Consider the following 21,537-nt stretch of genomic DNA (forward strand, 5'->3'; position numbering starts at 1 on the left):
GCTGCCACCATTCCTCTGTTCCATCACCTGAAGTTGCTCACCTTCTCTTTTTAGAGCAGAGTTCTATTTGCACTTCACCATGTAAACTGAACTTGGAAACAGATGACCTTTAAGATTCCTTCCAAGCCAAACCATTCTTTGAATCTATGATTTTAAGTATTTACTTTTTTTCTGGTTTGATCAGCTATCCCTTCCACTGTGCCAGGATATCACTTTTTTAGTTCAAACAATAGTTTCGTCCTTCAGGTTTGTGTAGAAACTCTATACAGTTCTCACTGTTTAGTCTGGTGGTAAAGCTAAACTTATTCAAGCAGAAATTGAATTTTCCAGGGTGAAGTTTCCCTGGAATTGTTTCCTTGTCCATAGTTTTCAGAACCTTTCCCCCTGTGCTTGCCTTCATCTCCTACATTTTGGTTCCCATAAGCTTACTTTTATTCACTCCTCAAAGACATGACTGTAGGGTATTCAGTGATTGCTTATCCCCATATCTGCTTTTGTTCAAGATCCACATTCATTAACTTTATTTACATTCTAGTTTAAGTAAACATACATTTTAATAGGAATAATAAAAATCTAATGTAACAAGAAGCTTCTACTTGAGGTTTGAACAATTTCCAAATGAGTGTGAAAGGACTGTGCACTTGATTATGAGTTTGAAAAATGTGGGAAGGCATGTTTTAACTTCTTAAATGGTAAACAAGATCTGTGATCCAGACTCATAGAACCATTACTCTTTTCCAAGTGGAAAGCTTGGACTTTTTTGTAGTAGAAGGGTTAGCTTTCTACCCTCTTGGTTTCAATACTAATTTGAGGAAATAAAGGATTCTCATACTGCTTCTTCCATGTTTTCAGTATCAGGATGAAGGGCTGGCTTGAGCAATGGAGCTCTCAGGGAGGAAAGCTGTGAAATGTTTACCAGATTATCATAATATAAATGGGGAGAAAACTCTTTATGAGCTAAAGGAGTAAACTTCTATTCCTATTACTGTGTGTTTGTAAGCCTTTGCAAACTCTATTTTAGCTGCACAAAATACTTTTTAATCTTCTTTTGCCTTCACTGGTTTTGATGTTAAGGTGACTGACTCTATCAGGAAAACTTCATAGGCCATAGAAATTTAAAAACAAATATTTTTCTAAGTGTTTATCTGCCCAATATGTTTCCTCACAATATCTAACTAGAGGATAACAGCAGTGCTTCAAATTAAGCTGCAGGAAAGCTCTCCACCATGTAGCAAGAGAATAGGAAGCATGCTAGAAACCCATCAGTCTCAAGGAAGTGTAACAACTTATATAGTGGGTGTCTGCAATATTTGATATTCTAGATGAAATGGTTATTTGTAGAATGTGGCACACATCACTATATCCATATTCTATATGCGTCATGACCACACTTTTAAAGTAACTCCCCAAAGTACTCTCTGGCACTCATTTTAGAGAAAATAATCACTATGAACTGAAAGTACATTTCTGAAAGAACGCCCGTAACAATCAGTACTGCCAAATTGTGATTCAGGAGCAAAGTATGCATTTTTCACAGAGCAGAGGATCTTCCCTAGACTTTTTTAAGAATGATGTGAATGAATCAATCGTGAAACATTATTAAGATTCCAGTCAGAAAGCAGTAATTTTGCAAAAATAGCTCTTCTTCCACTGTAGAGCTGTTTTCCTCAGTAGTTTTACAACCCAACCTGTTGCCTCAAGTGCTGCATCAGTTGTCTGAGTGTACTGTGTGCTGAATATATGTACATGTTCACACAATTGGGACAAAATGTGTCATTGCATCCAGCTGCAGGCATCTGACGTCTCAATGCCTGTGCTTCTATCAAGACTTCATTGCTGAGAAATCAGTCAGCACCAAGAGGCCAGACAGAGGTTTGTGTCATTCAATATTCGGGAGACACTGTCCAGGGTGAACTTCAGAACAACAAAGTAAGATGTTCCAGTTGGCCCTGAAAGGTGCAGCTCCTCTCCCAACACATCAATCACTGATGTTGTAAGCAGTGACTGTGTCACAGGAGTTAATTCAAAGACTGTTTGGTAATTCCACCAAAGTCCTCCATGGAGCTCTTTTGACTTCTAGTTTAATATAGGTTAATGTGGAAAGCAAGCAAGAAACACAAATTTATGTCAGAAAGACTATTTATACTTAGTTAAATCTTACTACAACTTGCTGCATCACCAAAAGCTACAAATCATTGGAAACACAAACCAGTTCTGAGTCTCCTACAGTCTGAACACAGCGACTTTACCACAACAACAGAAGTCGTGGCCACCAAGGTCCTCATTCTGGAAAATCTTAAATCTGGGAGTGGTTGATTGTCTTATTATCCAAGTTTAAAGTCCAAATCAAAACTGACTACATATCCCAGTAAATCCCATCTATTAATGCCCTCTTGTACAAAGCTCACTCTTCTTAGAGAGGACAAGGTAGCAACAGAAGCATAAGGAGAGACACTCATAACAGTGCTTTTAGCATTACTCCTGCAAAGACACATCAGACCTATTTTTGGACACATGGCAGTAACCTAAAACAGATTCTCATGTATCTGTTTGTTTGAGATTTGTTTGTTTAGCATTTCCATGCGAAAGAGAGAGAGAGTTCATATTTGTTCAGGTGCATCCATCTGCACTTACAGCAAATTCATACTGGATAGAGCAATAGGTCTCAAACTGACATTTTAAGTAAGTGAAAAGCATGAACATACCAGTTCTCTCAAGAGACAGCTTTTGCAATTGGAATCTGGTTTAAAATAAAAAAAACAATCAAGGTTTAATTTTTCTTTTTTAAAAAAGCTAGAAAATCTTCCACCAGTTCCACATCATAATCACTTTTTCACATCCTTTCAAGTGCAACTGCTGCTTAAGCAGTTGCAGAGGAGGTTGTGGCAGTTATGTGACTGTCACTGCCACACCTAAGCAGGAATGCATGTTAGGAGCTCCCTTCTCCTTCTGTACCACCCAAGCTCACTGTGGATATCTTTGCAGAATGCTTCTATTCTATCCATTCTGTGACTCTTTACCATGACTTCTGAGAAAATTGTGGGGAAATTTTCATTTTTGTCTTCAGCACACAGAAGCTCTATAGCTTTGTTCATTTCCACTGTGACTAAATAGGCCCAAAGTTTTACCACATTACTGCTTCAGTAAATCAGCTATCCTTGTATTACTGACATTACCTGAATAGTTCTGGTTTGAACCAAAGCTGTTCTCAAGGCAGATCCTGGAATAGATTCAAGATTCTCCTTAAAACTTCCTTGAGGTGGAGACAGTTTCTGGCACTAACAAAACTCATCAGAGCCAAAGCAAGTAATGCCTTCACTAGCCAGTAGTTGAGTCATTGAAATGAAAATCAAGTTTCACAAGTTCATATCTCTGCCCAACACATCCACCTCAAGATCTTATCCTGTTTTGTGGGTTAGAGCTCTTGGAGTCAGCAGAAGTGCAACTAAACAGGCTGTAATTAATTTGCAGTGAGGTCTGTAAGATGAATGCTGTGGTTTATTCCTCATGTATAAGTGTATATATACACACACACATAGTGAGTTTAAAATGTCCTCATCTGTTAACAAACAAGTCTGTCTAAGTCTGTCTGGTGTTATCATGGAGCAGCTCTCTAACTTCTGCTTTCACATTTTGCTCATTAGTTTGTACAATGTGTGCTCAGAAATTACTCTTAAATATTGTATGGTAAGGACAAACGTGCAGAAAAGAAACCCAGAACTGTGAGCAAAGGACTTCAAGATTTAGCCTTCTCACCCAGCCAGAAAGGTACAGCACACAATAAACTCTGGACAAACTGTACAGTGGCTGCATGTCTCTCCTTAGATTACCCAGTGTCATGCTAGAGTACACTAAAATTCACAGAATCATGGCTGAATGAATCAATGGTGTGGATTGAAAGGGATCTTAAAGATCATGTAGTTCCAACATCAATGCCATGGGCAGGGACACTTTCCACTAGACCAGGTTCCCCATAGCTGCATCCAGCCTGACCTTGAGCACTTCAAGGGATGGAACATCCTCATATTCCTTGGGCAAAAGTAAAGAATTTTTTTAAGAATTTTTCCTAATATCTAATCTAAACAAACTAACTTTCTTTCAGTTTGAGTCCGTTCCCCCTTGTCCTGTCATTACATGAACAAAAGCAACAAGTAAACTGGAGTAACAGAATGACCCAAGGAAAGACATACATTAAAGACTGTTCATCTTTAAATTATTAGAAGAGCACAAAAAGGACATCCACAATTACAGAAGACTCTGAAATATGGTAGCTGAAACAGAAAGAATATTTAAAAGCAGTAACTTTTGAGCTTTGAAAAATAAAACTCTTAGCAGACACTAGGGTGTGTTGGTGATTTCACTCTAGGAAGGGTTACTTCCTTAGAAGTATGCAGGAATTACTGTACTGCTGCTTTCTTCTACCAGTGCAAAAGCTTAGAACTGTTTGAGACAAAGGAAACCAAATTCAAAGCTACTTTTGCCTGAGCTTTCACATTCCTTTCAGCTAAAAGGCAAGAAAATCAAAGTAGCAGCTGTTTGGAAGATAATGCTTGTGATAAAAGAATTCATTCTCTGTATCAATTGATTTCCCATGACTGGAGCATAAACCCTTTGCCTCTGGAGAGTAATCTGCTGTCTTTCTAAGGCTGAACATGAATCACTGTGCTAAGTGCTGCCTCAAATGTTTCCAGAGACTGGCCAAAATAGTTTGATTAATATTTTTTAAGAAGTCAATTTTTTTGTCTGCTGGGTACGTGTTTCAGAGTTTGTGCTGGCATTGCCACTGTGCTCTTGCAGATGCCTTGTTTTTGCTAAAGTGTTGTAACAAATAAATAGCATGGCCACTGTTAGTCATTTTTAATTGATTAGTCATCAGAAGCATTGTGCACAAGCTGAATAGTGCTCTGATGTTAAACTAATTGCAAGGAAGTCTTAGGAAAAGCCTAAATAATTTGGAATGCTGAACACAGCTGGAACTACAACTTGCTCATTCACTCAATAATAAATTATGCTTCCTATTTTTTTTTTATTTCTCTATTTATAACACCTAACCACTATTCTTTAGTATATGATCTTTAAGGTCCCTTCCAACTCAAAACATTCCATGATTCTCTGGCTATATGTTGTGAAGTCTAAAATACATTTCTTGGCACAACAATTTTGTCTTTGCAACCACTCTGTACCAAACCTACCATCAACCTAGGTTGCAAAAATAGGAGCCACAGACAAACAGGAAAGACAATAGAAAGAGTCTGATCAGAAATAAGAAGTAGAAACTGGTTTGCAGTTATCTAATTAGCAGTACATGTGGAAGAAGATGAGCAAAATCAAATCACTTTAGACAGAAAACTGCTGTGGCCGTATCATGACATAGCTTTTTCTCAGTGCCATTATATTAGGCCGAATTAAGATTGATCAGCCTTTAAAATGGAAATATTTAAAGCCTATCAGGCAGATTTTAATTTCCATTCCTGCATTTAAACCAAAAAATCTTACCTGTGGCATCCCTGTAATTCATTGTAAGACATTGATCAGAAACAACTGTTTTCTCAGTAGGCTTTTAGTGATTAACAGCATTCACCACACATAACACTACCAGATGGTTTTGCTTCTTCCCTTTTCCTTACATGTCCTTCAAACAGTAACATTAGCTCAAACTTCATAACAGTAATTTGCAATCCTCTCATCTTACCCAAAGGAGACCAACTCCTTTCAGCACAATAGCTTCTCCTACATCCAGTCTTGTCCTACAGGCCTTAGCAGGGAATAAAAGAGTCTCCAGCTTTCTTTCTGTCAAGAGTGCTCCCTGCCACACTTATCCTAAGATCTTCCTTCTTCCAGTTCCCCAGATGCACATGTCACATTCCTCCCTTCCTTTCAGGGCAAGCTCTTCAGACCTCTCAGCTCCAAGGTCTCTCTGACTTTCACAAAGCCTGACTTAAGCACTTAGATTTCATCTCATCAGATAATCCATCTGTGGCCAGCAAGAATTGTGGGGAGCAGTTCTCTAAACTGCTCCTCTTTGTCTGCTTCAAAATTATCTCGGCCACAGAAATGTGTATTCTGTATCCGTATGCGGGGGAAGATGAACCCAGACTTCAGACTTTCCTGAACAGTCCACAGGTTCTCAAATTCTATGGATTTATTTTAATAATTTGTTTTATGATAATTGCTTTCATTGGGGCACATTACAGAAGAGAAGGAAAACAATTTCCCTTGTGTGTTGCATTATGTTTTGAGATAGTAATTTTTTGTGGCTTCCAGAAGAACTTGTGAGAGCTTTTTTTGTTCTCCTAGGAAACCTTCCATTGCCTAAAGACCTGGCAATTCTCCTCAGCCAAAGGAAAGTAAACAGTAATGTGGAATACAGAAGCAATTCATGAGCTGGTTGTCTGTGAGTGCAACCTTTAAAAATGAGTTGGCAAATGCCGACAGTGGTGCTAAGCAATCCCAGCTCCCACTAATATTTTCTCCTTTGGAGACGTTCACTATGTGTGTTTTCATTGCTATAAAACACAACTGGACCACAGCTGTAAATTGGCTTTTGAAGACAAGGGGGGGGGCAAGAAAAAGGAAAAATTCAAGAACAGTCAAGCAAACTCCAATACTGTTATTTTCAAGAGCCTCGGGAGCTTTTCTGCTCACTTTCATTAAAATTTCATCATTTTTCCTGTTGGCTTTTCCTGTTGGCAGTCACTCAGGGACTGTCTTGCTATGGGAGTAAAGAACCTTGTGTGTATGCTTTTGTCCAGCTAGTCACATTTTTTCCCATGATCCTTGATTAATTGTGTTAGCAACTGACTTGTGATAAGAAAGTTACAGTAAAATACTGGTGCTCTGTTTATTGAGTTATTTGGCATGGATAATATTTTGCCTGGATTTTGATAATCAAGTTAGGTCTCCACTCACAGTAAATACCGCTGCAGATGGTACAGTAAGCTGCCACGTTCCAAAATACATGAAGTTCATTTTGAAATTCTTTGAATTTGAATTTTTTTCTTCTCTGGATTTCCATGTGCTCTTTTTGTCCTCTATCTTTTCTCTAAATTCAGAGTGAGTACCTGCAGAGATGGGCATTGCAGCAATTTCTACCTGTGGGGGTTACCTGACTCATGGGTGTGTAAAGATGGTGGTGTAAAGATGGCATTCTCAGGATTTGGCAATACACCAGGACACAGAAGTCAGGGGTTCTGTGAATTTCTTTGTTACAAATTGCAAAAAAAATTTACTAATAGTAGTAAAAACAAATATAAATATATGCTAGAAGTCACTACAAAATTACTATGAAAACAAGTATTTATATTACAAGAGTAAAGCAAATATAGTTATATTAGAAGCTACTGCAGAATTCCAATGAGTGAAACAAGTACATACTCACAAACTTTTACCTGTGTGCATGCCTGTAAATATACTATGCAAGGTGCTACCAGTATGATGGTCACCAAACCACTCTGAAGAGTGGTTCTAGTTGACAACAGAGAAGAAGTTTTACTTCGAAGATCATCCATGTGCACCCCCAGTCTGGGAAATCAAATGCAGAATAAGATTTGCAGAGAAGTTCATTTTGGGTAGGCAGCGAGTTACTTTTTATACCTTTATGGCGTAGGTATCTGTGTGTAGGATGTCAGTTCCTACAACAGTTGTTACTGATTCCTGTTTTCATGGAAGGTCAGTTTCTTTGTTTTGCATCCATCAGGGATTCTTTGTTCTGCTGACTGCTCCCCATCAGGGAAGTTTGGACTGAGTTTGTCAGGGTCTGAGTTTATCAGGGATGTCTCGGAGCTCTCGCTAACCTTTCTTTGTTGGTGTGTTTGCTGGATTTTCTTTGGGGGGGCTGCACCCAGAAGCCTCAATGGTCAGAACTTCCATTCTGCTGTGCAGTGAAGTGGAGGAGAGAGAGAAGCTCACAAAGGCAAAAGGTGCAAGGTGTGAGTGTGAGTGATACCCCACTCTCACTGGGCAAAAATTGCTTTGGTTCAGGGATCATCAACAGGTAGGCCTGGCTGAAATCAGCCTTGCTCTGCAAGCCAGGAGAACTGTGCAAAGCTGTGTCTTCTCAAAGACTAAGGAGTCTAGGCTGTGTCTTATCAGGAATTAACAGTACTAGCCTGAGCTGGATCTACACAAAACTAAAACAGCTAACCAGTGTAATGCTTAATGCTGGTGAACTTAGAGGATTAAGATTAATATTTTATATTCAGCTATTTTCTTCACCTCCTCCCAGTGTATCAAGTTATTTCATGCCCCAAGTAAAGTACCAGGTTCCAATATTGTACAAGTTTTAGAAACAAAAGTGAACATACCTCCCATATGCAGCCTGCATTCAAGTATTTCATAGTGAAAATAGGTGAAAATAATTTAAATAATTTGACTTGTCTGCACAGGAGCTGAAGCCTTTCTTTCTTGAGATGTCAAGGCAAAACAGAGGGTGATAGTATAGGAAGGTTGAAATCTTCCTGCCTCCCAGCATCCTACCAAAGAAACAGCTTCCTCTGAAGCACCCAGACCTTCCTGCTGCAAAGTGCAGAGCTTAAATTAATACTGTAGAAAGCAAAGAAATTCAAGTGCTGCAATCCCTTAATTATACACCTTTCTGACTCTAGTGTCTCTTGCCTTTTTAACTGAGCGTAACCATTATTTGTATTACTTATAATCATCCTTTTTATAATATTGCATCTCAGTCATGTCTTGGCCCATTATGCAAAGCAGGGCACAAACATCTGTGATGTACACTTTTGCCCTGAAGAGCATGGAACACAGGTAAAATTAAATTATATCACCAAGAGATTTATATGGGAGGACCGCCTTAATAACAATAAAGGAGGACTCTTGCTATAGTCTCCAAAGGGAGACAATGCAGTGTGTTCCAAATCCCGTTCTGAGATAAACCTCCTTATATTTTGATAATTTTAATTTTATAGGAAGTATTACTGTCTCAACCTTTGTCTTAGACCTTCAAAGCTTATCAGACCAGCCAGACTTATATAAAGAAGAGAAAAAGTTGAGCAGGACCTACACAGACTGTCAGAGACAGCCTTCTCAAAATTTTAGTGTTATCATGCTGAGTGAATGGCAAGAAGAGAGTTTGAATTAGTAGGAAGAAAGGAGGGTGAGTCAGATTTCTGAGACCACATCTAAAAGCAAGATTTAAAAAAGTAAAGTGAAATATTATTACAAAGTATAGTAAGGCTTGCTTGCAAGTACAGAAAGGTTTCTTCATGATTTCCTGCAAAAGAGCAATCAAGAGTTTAGAGAATGTGTTTGAGACAAATATTTGAACTGGAATCTTTACTCAAATCCGTCATTCAGTGTTCATCATGCTGCTGTGGCAAGGGGGTGGAGCAGCATGAACAGCAGCCACAGCTTTGACTGAGAGGTTAACCACTGTTTTACCAGTGTAGCTGGAGAGAGAAACGTGTCACTCTTTCCATTTTTGTTCATTTCAACTGAACTCTCCGGATTTGGAGGCCAGGGTGTTATTATATGTCTACATGAAGTATCAAAAACTTGTTAAATAATCACGAGGACCAAGTGGGAGCAAATATTGTTTGAGGAGTCCTGATCTTACTTACAGGATTCAAAGCAATCAAAAAAAGATCATCATTGATGTGGATTTTTGGGGGGCTTCTTGTCTATCCTTTTGCAAAGAAATCTTGTGACAGTAACCTCATAACCTCCAGTCAACTAGCTGCTTTCTTTCATGCCATATAACTGCTTTCTTTTACTGTTTTTATGAAATCCACTTTTGCTGATTTTTTTTTTTTTCAATACTGAATGGAATTAATTTAATGTAATGAATTCAGACCCATCTCATTCACCACTGCTCACAGCAGCCTTGATGTTTGTCCTGCTCAAAGTGAGCACACCAAAATGGTGAAGGTCAATGCCTGTGAAATTGAGCAATGTAATCAGTTTAAGAGAACATTCTGTTCACATCAAAGATTACTCCTTTGGGCCATTCCCTAAAACTGGTACTAAACTGTCTGAGAAGCTGTTAACTTGACCAGAGTATCATGTAAGAAGAGACAAAAACCTGGACCAGGGTCTAGCATTTAACTGGAGTCACACTTGTAGTTTGAGCTGATGGTAGTGTAAGCTATTAAGTTGGTAATATAAACCTCTCATGAGTACTAAACATAGGGCTTGAAAGTGAATTCAAATGGACAAAGCAGCTGTGCTTTTCCAATGCCTTTTTAAAATGTATTAAAAAGTTTAACTTACTGTAATGACCAGTTCCATCCACACATCCAGAGTGGCCTCTCCAGGTAAAAGAGTGGCCACTCTTCGCAGAGCTGGGAAGGTGATGCCGTGCAAGGAAGCATCTTGTCCATCCTTGGAGCAAACAGGAGCAGCAGTTCTGAGCTCTGAATGCTCCCAGCCTCCTTATGGCCTCCCTTATGCCACCAGGTGATGACTGAACTTCACATCCTCCTGATTTCAGTTTCCTGAGCTTCAGCCTGAAGTGGAAGAGGAGTCAGACCACAGCACATTGTTGGGGTTTTTTTCTTAAACAGGGACACACCAAGGGTGGAATTTCACATTACATGCAGGCAAACTGGAAACAGTAATTTTTGTTCACATGATTCAACTGTAAGTGCTCTCTTTATTTCCCCAGCCTTTGTGTGTTGCTGTTGCTGTGTTGCTCAGAAGCGTTGCAGGGAACAGTTGTAGGATGATGGTATACTTGGGTGGAGGAACAATCAAGGCAAAGGATAAAAAGGACTGCAAGGGAAAGAACAGAGCTAAAGGAGAGAAGCCAAATCTGTGCTTTAGATAAGCTGTCTCCAGCATGGCTCTTATTGTAGAACAGACTTCATCTCCATTTTCAGAAAGTTAAGCGCACAGATTCAACAAGTTACAAAACTTGTGTTTTCCATTGTTCTTTTAGCAGAAGGTTCTCAAAGCTTTTTTTGCTCTGTTCAAGAGCAGCTTTTCAAGGACATGTTTCAGTTTGCTGAAAACATTATAAATCTGACATACGTTTGTGCTGACCAGGTGAAGTTGCTTATCCAACATTCAAATGCATCTGGTGGGGAAGGGAAAGAGCATGATTAGCAGGCTGTGTCTCAGTCAGAGGAGGTCTCCTGGCCTTCCAGAAGATTCTGTGTCCAGTACCTTCCTCCCTGGACCTCCCCATGACCTTTGCTATCCATCCTAGCTGTTAACCTTGGAGATCTAATCATTAGGAAAGCCACAGCAGAGAAGGGAAAAGAAACGGTGTAATCAAGGCAGAGTTGTATGGTGGCATTGATAGGCTGCTGTGAAGGAGCTACTGTTTGGGGAAGCTTTCACAGGGTTACACAAAGGCAATCATGTGTGTCACATCAAATATAGGACACAGTAGCAAACAGTGCAGCACTAAGGCAGTTTAGACTGGAAAGTTTGTCAAAAGGTGCCAGCGCACTGCACTTGGTCCTCTGTGGTCTGCCAGGCTTCCTGCCTCTCCCTGTAACACTCATTAAAGGAAAAACTGTCATGGTCATAAGCAGTAAAAGTATCATCAACACTTGCACATGTTGCAAATTTGATTTTTGTTAAAGAAGTGCTTTAACATTATCCATTTTTTTTCAGTTCAACATTTTCAGATATTTTATAGTATTTGTCAAGCTGAGTCAAACAGGATGCTAGTTTCCTGGTTGTCTACAATACATACAAGTTAGTTCACAGCTATGCTCAACTGCATATGGGGGCCCATATATGCAATATGAATGTGACCCATGTGCAGACTAGCAGCTGGGACCCATGAGCAGATGCTGCTTTTCATTCCTAAAGTCATATTCCTCGAGCATCCCCCATTCTGAAGAGATGGGAGCCACTTGTAGTCTGTGAATTTCATGTATCTCATCTTTGCTTGGCCTTTTGTAATTTTTATTGTTTAGTTGATATTAAGTTTCTTGATGTTAAGACATATGAGATAGGTAAGTTCTACTGGCAGGTTTATGGTGTGCCCTTCCTTTTTTTTGTCAGTGTTGTCAGTAATTACAAAGATGCATTCAGCACATTAGACCACAATTTCTTTATTGAATTGTAAGTGCCAGTTCTACATTCAGAATTGTGTAGATATGGGCTAGATTATTATGCATTATGTTACATCCATCTGCATGACATTTATCTGACCTTTTTTTGCCTACTTTCTCAGTCTTGGGAGATGGAGTTTACTATCATCATCTCTGTTTTCTTTGATTTCTAACTCCAATCATAGTCTTCTTTCATGTGCAGTCTAATTCTCTCCTACTCCAAAGCAGGTGTCTCCAGTCTCCCTGTTTCTGGATGCTCCCATAGTACAGCTGTCCATGAGCTGCTTCCTCCCCAGTGACTATCATTCCAAATATATTCACTCACCTCCTCCTTCAAACAATACCTCCACCACACCCTCCCTGTATTCTCACCAGTTCACAGTTTCCTCTTCTCTAGTTCCTACACACATTTATTTGTCTCCCAATCCCTGTACACCTGTCTCCTGTCAAATTCTCCGCATGTTGCTTCTGTCTACCTACAAAAGTGGCTAATACCAGTCTCCCTGGCTAGACAATCTTCACCTGTTTCAAAAATTCCTTCTCTTTATCAGGTTCTCTTTCCTACCCACCTTTTTTTTTGTTCCTTCAAACTGCTCACCAGAATATGACCCACTTGCTCCTAGTCCAACTTTAATGGGAGTTAGTTCTCTTCTCAGTCTTAGGCTTCATATTCAGTTTTCCCCAGATCTCCTACTGTGCAGGCACACCCCTCAACTTCTTCTCTGAGATTCATCATGTACTTCTTTCTTTCACTCCTTTCCCTCTGGCCCAGGTGTAGGCCCCCTGTGCACTCAGGGAGATTAATTCCCGCTGCCCACTTTCCAGCTGTGGGATTAGCACCATTATCTGAGGAGAGACCATGTTTACTTCTCTTAGTAGTAGTTTTCAGCTTGATTGTCATGTAGTAAATACAAGGAGATGTCCACATTTCTTCTTAGACTGAAGAGTCCTATTGCTCTTCAGACTTGTTCCGTCTCTCAGCACTAAGAGTCACAAAGCAATGGAGCGTGTTCATTAAGGCTGAAATCTTCAGAACTGTAGGTTGCTAAACCTCAGAACTCTCTTGAAAACCATATTGGGCAATTTTCCATTTTGTATAAAAGCAGCAATTTGACATTTAACATCTGACATCATCTCACCCTATTTCTCAAATACATTTCATACTTGAGCTAACAACACTGATATTTTGTGGTTTTTTAGGTTCAAAGTTCCTAATTTCTCATATGGATGAAATCAAGATTAAACAAATCAGAGAAGAATGGGAAGGCAAACCTGAGGTAGAAAAGAGGAGGAGAAAAAAAGTATTTTGAACTTGTAAATAATTGAGGATATAAGTGGAGAAATTGCCATGTGTGCCCAGTTTTATCAGAGAAGAAATGTAAAACACAGAGAAATAAGAATTTATAAAACCAAAAAATTGTTTAAAAAAGTTACAGAAAAGGGTGTTATTATGAGAAAAAAAACCCCAAATGTTCAAAATTTCATAAAAAATAGCTGAACATATTAAAGATGAAAAAGTGGAATTTTATTTTACAATTATAAAAATAAAAGGGGGGTAAAGTAGAAAAATACAGAAAAGATAACTGCAAAAGGAACATTGATGATGTTTCTGAAGTGTTTCAAAGCATTGCCAGAAAGCTGCAACTTTCTGAGAAGCCACCAAAGGACATGCTTGAAGAGGAAGTGAGGCATGTGCCTTTGTGGTTAGCTGACCCAATTAGTGATGGAAATTTTCCTGATTTAGTAAGCAGGATATATACCTTTATAAATCACTGTCTTAAATATAATCAGCAGTTTACCCATTTTAACAACAGAGTTGTGATTCTTTGATGCTTGGTTGTCCTTTCTGTTGAAGACAGCTTCTTGGGGCTTCATTTTTCTCATACACAGTGCCAAGCAAGCCAGTATTTTTGTATAAGTGCTCACTTTACAACATCTTTACTAAAAATAATAGACTGTTTTCACTAGGTGAAATGCTTTGTGAAGTCTTACAGATCAGATTCATTGTTCATTTGGAGCAGGTCAGTACTGAATAAACAGCTGAGCCGTCTTCAAATGCAAATGGTTTCTTACCTTAATTTTACAAGAAAATGTGGTGCAGGATGGCATCATTTAGTCCGAACTCAAGATGACAGCCAAGGTCTGCTCAAAGGATTAAAAAGTTCTTCCTTTGTTTACCAGTGAGCATAAGGTCAAAGTTCCATAATTAAAACAGAAACCAGGCAGTCATTTTAATCTAGAATTTCTTTCCAGAATTACACAAAATCACATTAGACAATATTTTTTGACAAAGAAATGAGATCATTTTTGTATAATATAAAATGCAGCTGTTCAACAGGGAGGGATTTCGTCCAGGTCATAATAGGCACTACTTAAATCATGCTGTGACATTGCCAATATTCAAACTAGTTTTGGCTAAACCTTGAGACCTGTGCCTGAAATGATTGCCATCATCCCAACCCTTACATAGCCTTTTCCTTTCCCACCTAATCTTTTTTCTCTCTCTTTCATGCCTTACAGGTTATAAACCCATGCATAACTTAGAAATACTTATAAATCCATTAGAAATTGGAAACTGTCATTTTCACTGTGTGAATGTGTCAAATTATGAGCAGCTAAAGTTGTTTTGATGTTTCTGGAGATAGTGTTGGCTTTACCCCTTCACATTTCTCTCCCTCATTTCCAGGCAGTTGGAAAACTATATAACAATGAAGGGATGTGCTGAAGATTCCTGTTTTATCTTCTTCTGTGTGTGGCTGGGAAGAGGAGAAGATGCTGCCAAACCATATTCCTCCATTGTCAAGTTCTGCATATTTTTAGATTAGAACAATAGCATTCAACTTCAGAGCAATTCTCTAGCTGCCAAAAAAATTGCCAGTGTGCCTAAGTATTTCCCTAATTCTCACAATATTTACATCCTTTGCAGGTAATTTTTTAGTTCTCTTACAGCTTCAGAATTGGAAAAGTGACTCAGTGCTCCTTGTCTTCTCACATTGTGCATCTCTGCCCTAATGCAGGGGCCCTGGAGGTGTCCCCAAGCTGCCAGATGAGTGGCACTCCCAGGCTGATGCTTCTTCCCAGTGTGCATCAGCTCACTCTTCCCTATAACCTGATTCAGCCCTGTGAGGGAAACAGGGGCTTCCTAAGAAATTCTGCCTCTAACTGGGGAGAATATTTGCACCTCCTAGCAGCTATATGTATACACACTTTATAAAGCCGAGTGAAAAACACTGCTGTGCCCAATCCTGACAGAACTGACCATACCTAGACTGGCTAGGGGTGGAATGTGTTTGGTTTACATGGCCTGTTTTTGAGGGTGGGAGTGCACACAGAGGTGGCTTCTGTGAGAAGCTGCTGGGAGCTTCCACTATGTCCAACAAAGCCAGTCCCTAGCAAAGATGGACATGCTGCTGGCCAAGGCTGGGCCAGTTAGAAATGGTGGCAATGCCTTTGTGATAACATATTTAAGAAAAAATCAAAACAAACATTGTCATGCAATTTTAATTGGGACTAGAGAAGAGTGGCATGAAAACATGTGAGGAGAACAACCCTGCAGACACCAAGGTCAGTGGAGAAGGACAGGCAGGAAGTGCTCCAGGTGCTGGAACTGAGATTCCTCTGCAGGCTGTGGTGAAGACCATGGTGAAGCAGCTGTGCCCCTGCAGCCCATGGGGATCCACGGGGGATGCAGAGATCCACCCACAGCCCATAGGGGAGGTGCCCATGTGGAGCAGGTGGATGCCTGCAGGAGGCTGTGATCCTGTGGGAGCCCCAGTGGAGAGAGGGGGCCCTTGTTCCCATGTTGGAGAAGCCTATCCTTGGAGGACTTCCACCCCACATAACAGGGACTACGCTGCAGCAGTTTTGGGAGAACTGTTGCCCATGGGACTGACTCACATTGCAGCAGTTTGCAGAGAACTGCTGCTCGTGAGATGGAGCCCCATCTAGAATTTCATGGAGAACTGTCTCCTGTGGAAGGGACCCCACAGTGCAGCAGGAGAAAGACTCCTGTCCCTGAGCAGCAGGAGAAGCCTCAGGTGATGAACTGACCGTAACGCCCATTCCCTGTCTCCTTGTGCTGCTGGAGTAACAGGTAGAGCTGGAAGGAGGGAGTAGGGGGGAAAGATGTTTTTAAGGACTTATTTCACTTCTTATTATCCTGCTCTGATTTTTTTTTTTTTTTGTAATATATTCACTTCATATCTCTAAGTTGAGCCTATTTTGCCTGTGATGGTATTTGATGAGCGATCTCTCCCAGCCCTTATCTCAACCCATGAACCCTTAGTAAAATTTTAAGCACTTTAAAAAAAAAATATCTGCTCCATTATCCTGGTTTTGGCTGGGACAGAGTTAATCTTCTTCTTACTAGCTGGTACAGTGCTTTGATTCAGTGCGAGAACAGCATTGGTAAGTCCCTGATGTCTCAGTTGTTGCTGAGCTTACCTCAAGTCAAGGACTTTTCAGTGTCTCCTCCTCCACCAGTGCACCAAAAGCTGGGGGAGCCTGTGGCCAGCTGCCCCAAACTGGCCAAAAGGATTTCCCTTCCACAGAACATCATTTCCAGTACATAAACTGGGGGAAGTTTGCTTGGAGGGGCTGACAGCTGCTTAGGAATGGGCCAGACATTGGTCAGCAAGCAATGAACAATTGTATTGTGCATCACTTGTGCATCTTGGGGTCTATTCCTCTCCCCTTTCCAGTACTATTGTTTTTATCATTATCATTAAAAGGATTAGATTTATATTAGTATTATTATATTATTATTAGTAGTGTATATCTCTCCTTTTCAGCACTGCTATCTTCATCATCATCATCATTTTTTAAAATTATTAAACTGCTGTTATATCAAACCACAAGATTTTCTTTTTTCCAATTCTCCTCCACATCCCACTGGGGGCGGAGTGGAGGAGCCAGCAATTGGCTGCTTGGCACTCAGCTGCTGACCGGGGTTAAACCACAGTACCCACTTATTCCATTTCCTGTTACACAATGTTTCAACTTATTTAGGAGTTTTCTTGCTAAATGTTAAAAATAACTCAAAGTGATGACTCCCTTTGATTACACAGGGGAGAGAGGGAGAGAGTATGGACAAGCAGGCAGCATTCTGACACTCAGTTATCTCAAAGAGTAATCTCAAGGAATGGAAGTGCAAAGCATGCAGTCACTTCAAGATTTGCAGGGTGTGTATCTTCTGTGAATCCACATGAACTGAAGAACTCACAAAACTCTGTTGAAATACCATTGAAAATTAGCAGAGCATTCCATGGGGCACTTCACTTTTCATTTTGCAACATTCCATTTAATTTCTCTGCTTTCCTATCTTAAGTGCACTTAATGCTTTATCTGGTCTATTCTGATTTTATCCAAACATTCATGGTTTTCCTTCTGAAAACATCATTCAGCAAAAAGAAGCCCTCGCTGCTCTGGCTTGCCATTGATTCTCCAGAACCTGTACATGTGGGTTTTGCTCACAGAAGCCCCCACTGAAGAAGAGGGTGAAGGACTGCTTACATGCTATATTCAGCTTTTTTTGCCCTTTTATATTTGACCTTTGAACATGTTTTTCTATTCTTCTAGCTAAAAAACTCCTGGTTTTAGTCTCTCTCTTCCTCAGACCTTGTGCAGGACGCAGACAGGATTTTCCTGCTCGACAGCATGTGCTTAAAGTTCTCTGATTATTAATCCTTGAAGCTCTTCCATCCTCTTTCACAGTCCTGGTTCCGCAGTGTATGAACCACACAGAAAAATACATTCCTAGTCCATATGGTGAGGAGAGCTTGGTCCTTAAGGAGTCCATAAGAGCTCTCATCCATTCTGACTCCAATTCCATCAGGACCATTCCATGTTCTGCTAACACCCCATGCTCTCAAATTCATGCCTGCTGACCGTCCTGGAGGTCAAAATGTCTTTGATCCCTGACAGCTGTCCACCTGGAAGCCCAACTGAAAAGAGCACTCTGGAACTCAACCTTGACCCTTTTTGTAGCTGTTGTATTTTACTCACTTTCTGCTGTCCCACAGTTCTGTGTCCTTCATCAGAAGAGAGAGTTGGAGAAGAGAGCTTTAGCAGAGCCCTTAGCAGAGCTTTGCAGGACAATGATGACTTTCAATTCTATGGCTATATGCCACACACTATGTAGAAACTGTCATATAAGCAACAAGGCATAGAATTAGTGGAGCTCAAACTATCCAGAAGGAATCACAAAAGCCCTGCAGGTAACAAGGTAGCAACAAGGCCTCTGTGGAAAGGTCAGTCATCAGCCTTAGGAGGAATTCATGTCTTCAGGACACTGCACAGATTTTCTTAGACAAACAGATATAATAAGTATCCCTTCTCTATCTCCCTGCTAGTGTCAGCTCTATAAAAACAGAAAATAGGAAGTCAGGTCAACACTGCTGCCTGAAGCCATCAGCTCCTGCAATCGATACCCTCTCCATCACTTGCAGGAAACATCTATAGCTCTTGGGATGCCAAGTCATACTGGGTAAAGCAAGATTTGTCATACTGGGTTGTTCTGCCTTTTCTTTGTTTTGCAGCCAATTGTTGGTGACTCCAGCAACAGTTTCAGTATTGCAGGCATTCTACTTTTCTGATTTTTGCTAAGCAAAATAGTGCTAGATGATCACTTGTGCTTTTGTTCATGTTGTTCCACAACACAGCATTATATAGCAGTCTCACTCCACAGCCTTGCAAAAGATGCTTTCCTGTTTTGAAACAATTTTCTGTGAGCCAGCTGGATCAAAATAATGACCAGTAGTAACCAGTTTGTAGCTCTGCTTTTCTGCAACCTGTTCAAACACAGCAACCATCAAACTGATGCTTGTTAAGAAGTTATATAGCAGATATGCAGCATATAATTAAACTAAAACAAGAATGCACAGTCACAACTAATCTATAGTTCAAGAATAAATCTCATAAACTATCAAATAAAACTCACATAAAGAGTATTTGGAACTGTGAGTGAAAACAGTTTCCTACACAAAGCACTCTGTGGTGAAGAAATAAGACTTTATTTGCAAAACAAGAAGTGCATCAAAGATATCTGAGTCCATCATCAACCTCTCCTCGAGACAGAGACAACCCACAGGATGCTGAATTTTGGTTAACCAAGTAGGTCAAAAAAGCAACACAAGTGGGAGATTTTACAGAACATTTGGAGTTTCAAGAGATAAAGAATTCTTATGTCCCTTCAAACTGAAAAGGGAAATGGAAACAGTCACCCCATGAGGTGGCTCAGACACTACCATCACTCTGTGCTGTCTATTCCCAAGGGGATGGGATGCTTTTCCTCCTGCAAATAGTTTTTGTAAGGTATCATTCTATAAGGTAATTACAGAAATGAGACCACATAAGCCACAGGGAAAAAAAGTTTTGTTGAAACAGAAATTATTTTGTGTAACATGGCAACTGAGAGCACATTATAGCCCTAAGCATTTGAAGTTTTCTGAGCAATGTGGGCTGATTCTTTTGGGGAAAACCACAATTTCTGAAAATTATTTTAAACATACATTCTAACCATATTTGTCTTCCCCCTGCTTCCCATGATCATTTCACATTTGTTTTATGAAGACACCCATAGCTAAACTTGCCTCTAGTGCTGAGGTCTCAGTACCCAGAACTAGGTCCAGCTACAGGCCTCAGCCATGCTAACAACCTCTTTGGGGAGGCACCTCAGTACATGGTAAGGACCCCTCATCCCCTGTTTTCTATGCAAAATAAACCTCACTTTGAGAGCTGAAGTGATACTCTTCCTTTATTCAAATTCACAGTATAAATATGTAGAAACTCAGAATAATAGGGGATGACACAGCACAAGCCTCCTTTGAGTCTAGAGGCTGAAAATGTTAGCTAATTAAGAGTTCAAGTAGTTGGCCAAACTGTGATTATTATACTGTATGAAGCAGTTCACACTTTCACCCTTAGACTGAATAACTTGATGGAGACTGAGCACCAGGATAAAAAGTTTTAATTGCTTGTGAGATTGAACTCATGTTAGCAATATCAGGGGATTGTTCTGTGCATTTTAATAACACAGCTGCAAGGTTATGCTATATTGACAACTTAAACATAGTAAGGAGTATATAATAAAAGGAAAGCAGAGAGTAAATCTGAGCTAACAGGAGGTGACCTATGTGTGAGCCATGCAGATCTACAGGTCTGGACTATGTGGTGCACAACTTGGGATTTAAAATGATCAAGTTAATGTTAGATTTTTCCAATTACATGGTTTGTGCAACACCCTTGCGTGGGCCTATCCAGCATCTCTGAAAAACTGTAAATCTCCTGCATCCTTTACTCACTAGGGTGCTGCTTCTAATTTTAGAAAGATGAGTTGAGTCATATAATTTTGTTTTCACTGGCCGGATGTACAAAAACCCCATTAACAGCTTCCATGTGTTTGGAGCAACGATCTAAGCAAAGGACCTGGTCAGCAGCTGTCATTACTTGGAGGAGACAGTTTCACTCCAGAAGATATTATGGGTATATCTGGTATAATTCTCACTGTTCTCGTATTTATCAGTTTTTCATACCTCAGTATGCTGAACTATTGTTAATATGCCTTTCCCCATCCACAGGTAACAAAATTAATTTAAACCAACTAGCTGTATATTCCTGTTATAATGCCTTCAGTGATGAGAAATCACTGGAGAATATAAATTCAACTGTGTATCTATATTTACACCTTGGAGATCTCATCCTAAATTTGTGGTGTGGAAGAGAAATCTACTGTCTTCCACTATCTTAGAAAGATGAGTTGAGTCATGTCATTTGATTTTCACTGGCTGGATGTACAAAAACCCCATTAAAAACCCCCACTCTGGTTTAGCTCCTAGCCAAGATCCAGAGGACATCCTGTCAGCTTAAAAACACTTACAAAAATCTCAAATGTCTGACTAACATTACCTAATCCAAAGATTGGTTTGTCACAAGCACAGCAGGATCCACATCTTTGCTTCATTGCTTCTTTCTTGCATGAAAGGCATAACTTCTAGCAAATAATCGTGATCTGTGGCCAGTCCTTTAAAATAAATTAATGGCAGAATTCATTAGGACAAAAGTCCTTTCATTAAAACATCCTGTGCACAAACTTGTGCACTTAGATATTGAAGCACATGGGCAGCATGATATCCCACTTTTGTGGCTCCTAAAAATTATTGCTGTGTTTCAGGAGGAGCCAAAAAAGAAGAAAAGCACTGTCTGGATGATAATCCCTTCCTTATGATTCATCATTTACTACTTGTGTCTTTTAGGGAGTCTGTTGCGGTGCGTGCGTTTTTTTTTCTTTATCCACAATTGTTGTACGGGTTCAGTTTTATGTACTATTCAATGGTCTGTCCCAATTCCCTCCCTCTCTCCCTGTTTCAAAGTTGGTTTATCCCAGCCAGCCCCCTTATGGTTGAGCAAGTTGCCTCCCATCACTCATGCTCTCTCTCTCCCAATCTCCCAATCAGTGTTTTAGTTCTCCTGTCTGTCTCGGGTGTCCACCCCTCCCTATAGGTGTCTGTCATCCCCCAACCCA

This window comes from Camarhynchus parvulus, chromosome 1, assembly GCF_901933205.1.
Source record: "Camarhynchus parvulus chromosome 1, STF_HiC, whole genome shotgun sequence".
Classification (NCBI taxonomy): Eukaryota; Metazoa; Chordata; class Aves; order Passeriformes; family Thraupidae; genus Camarhynchus; species Camarhynchus parvulus.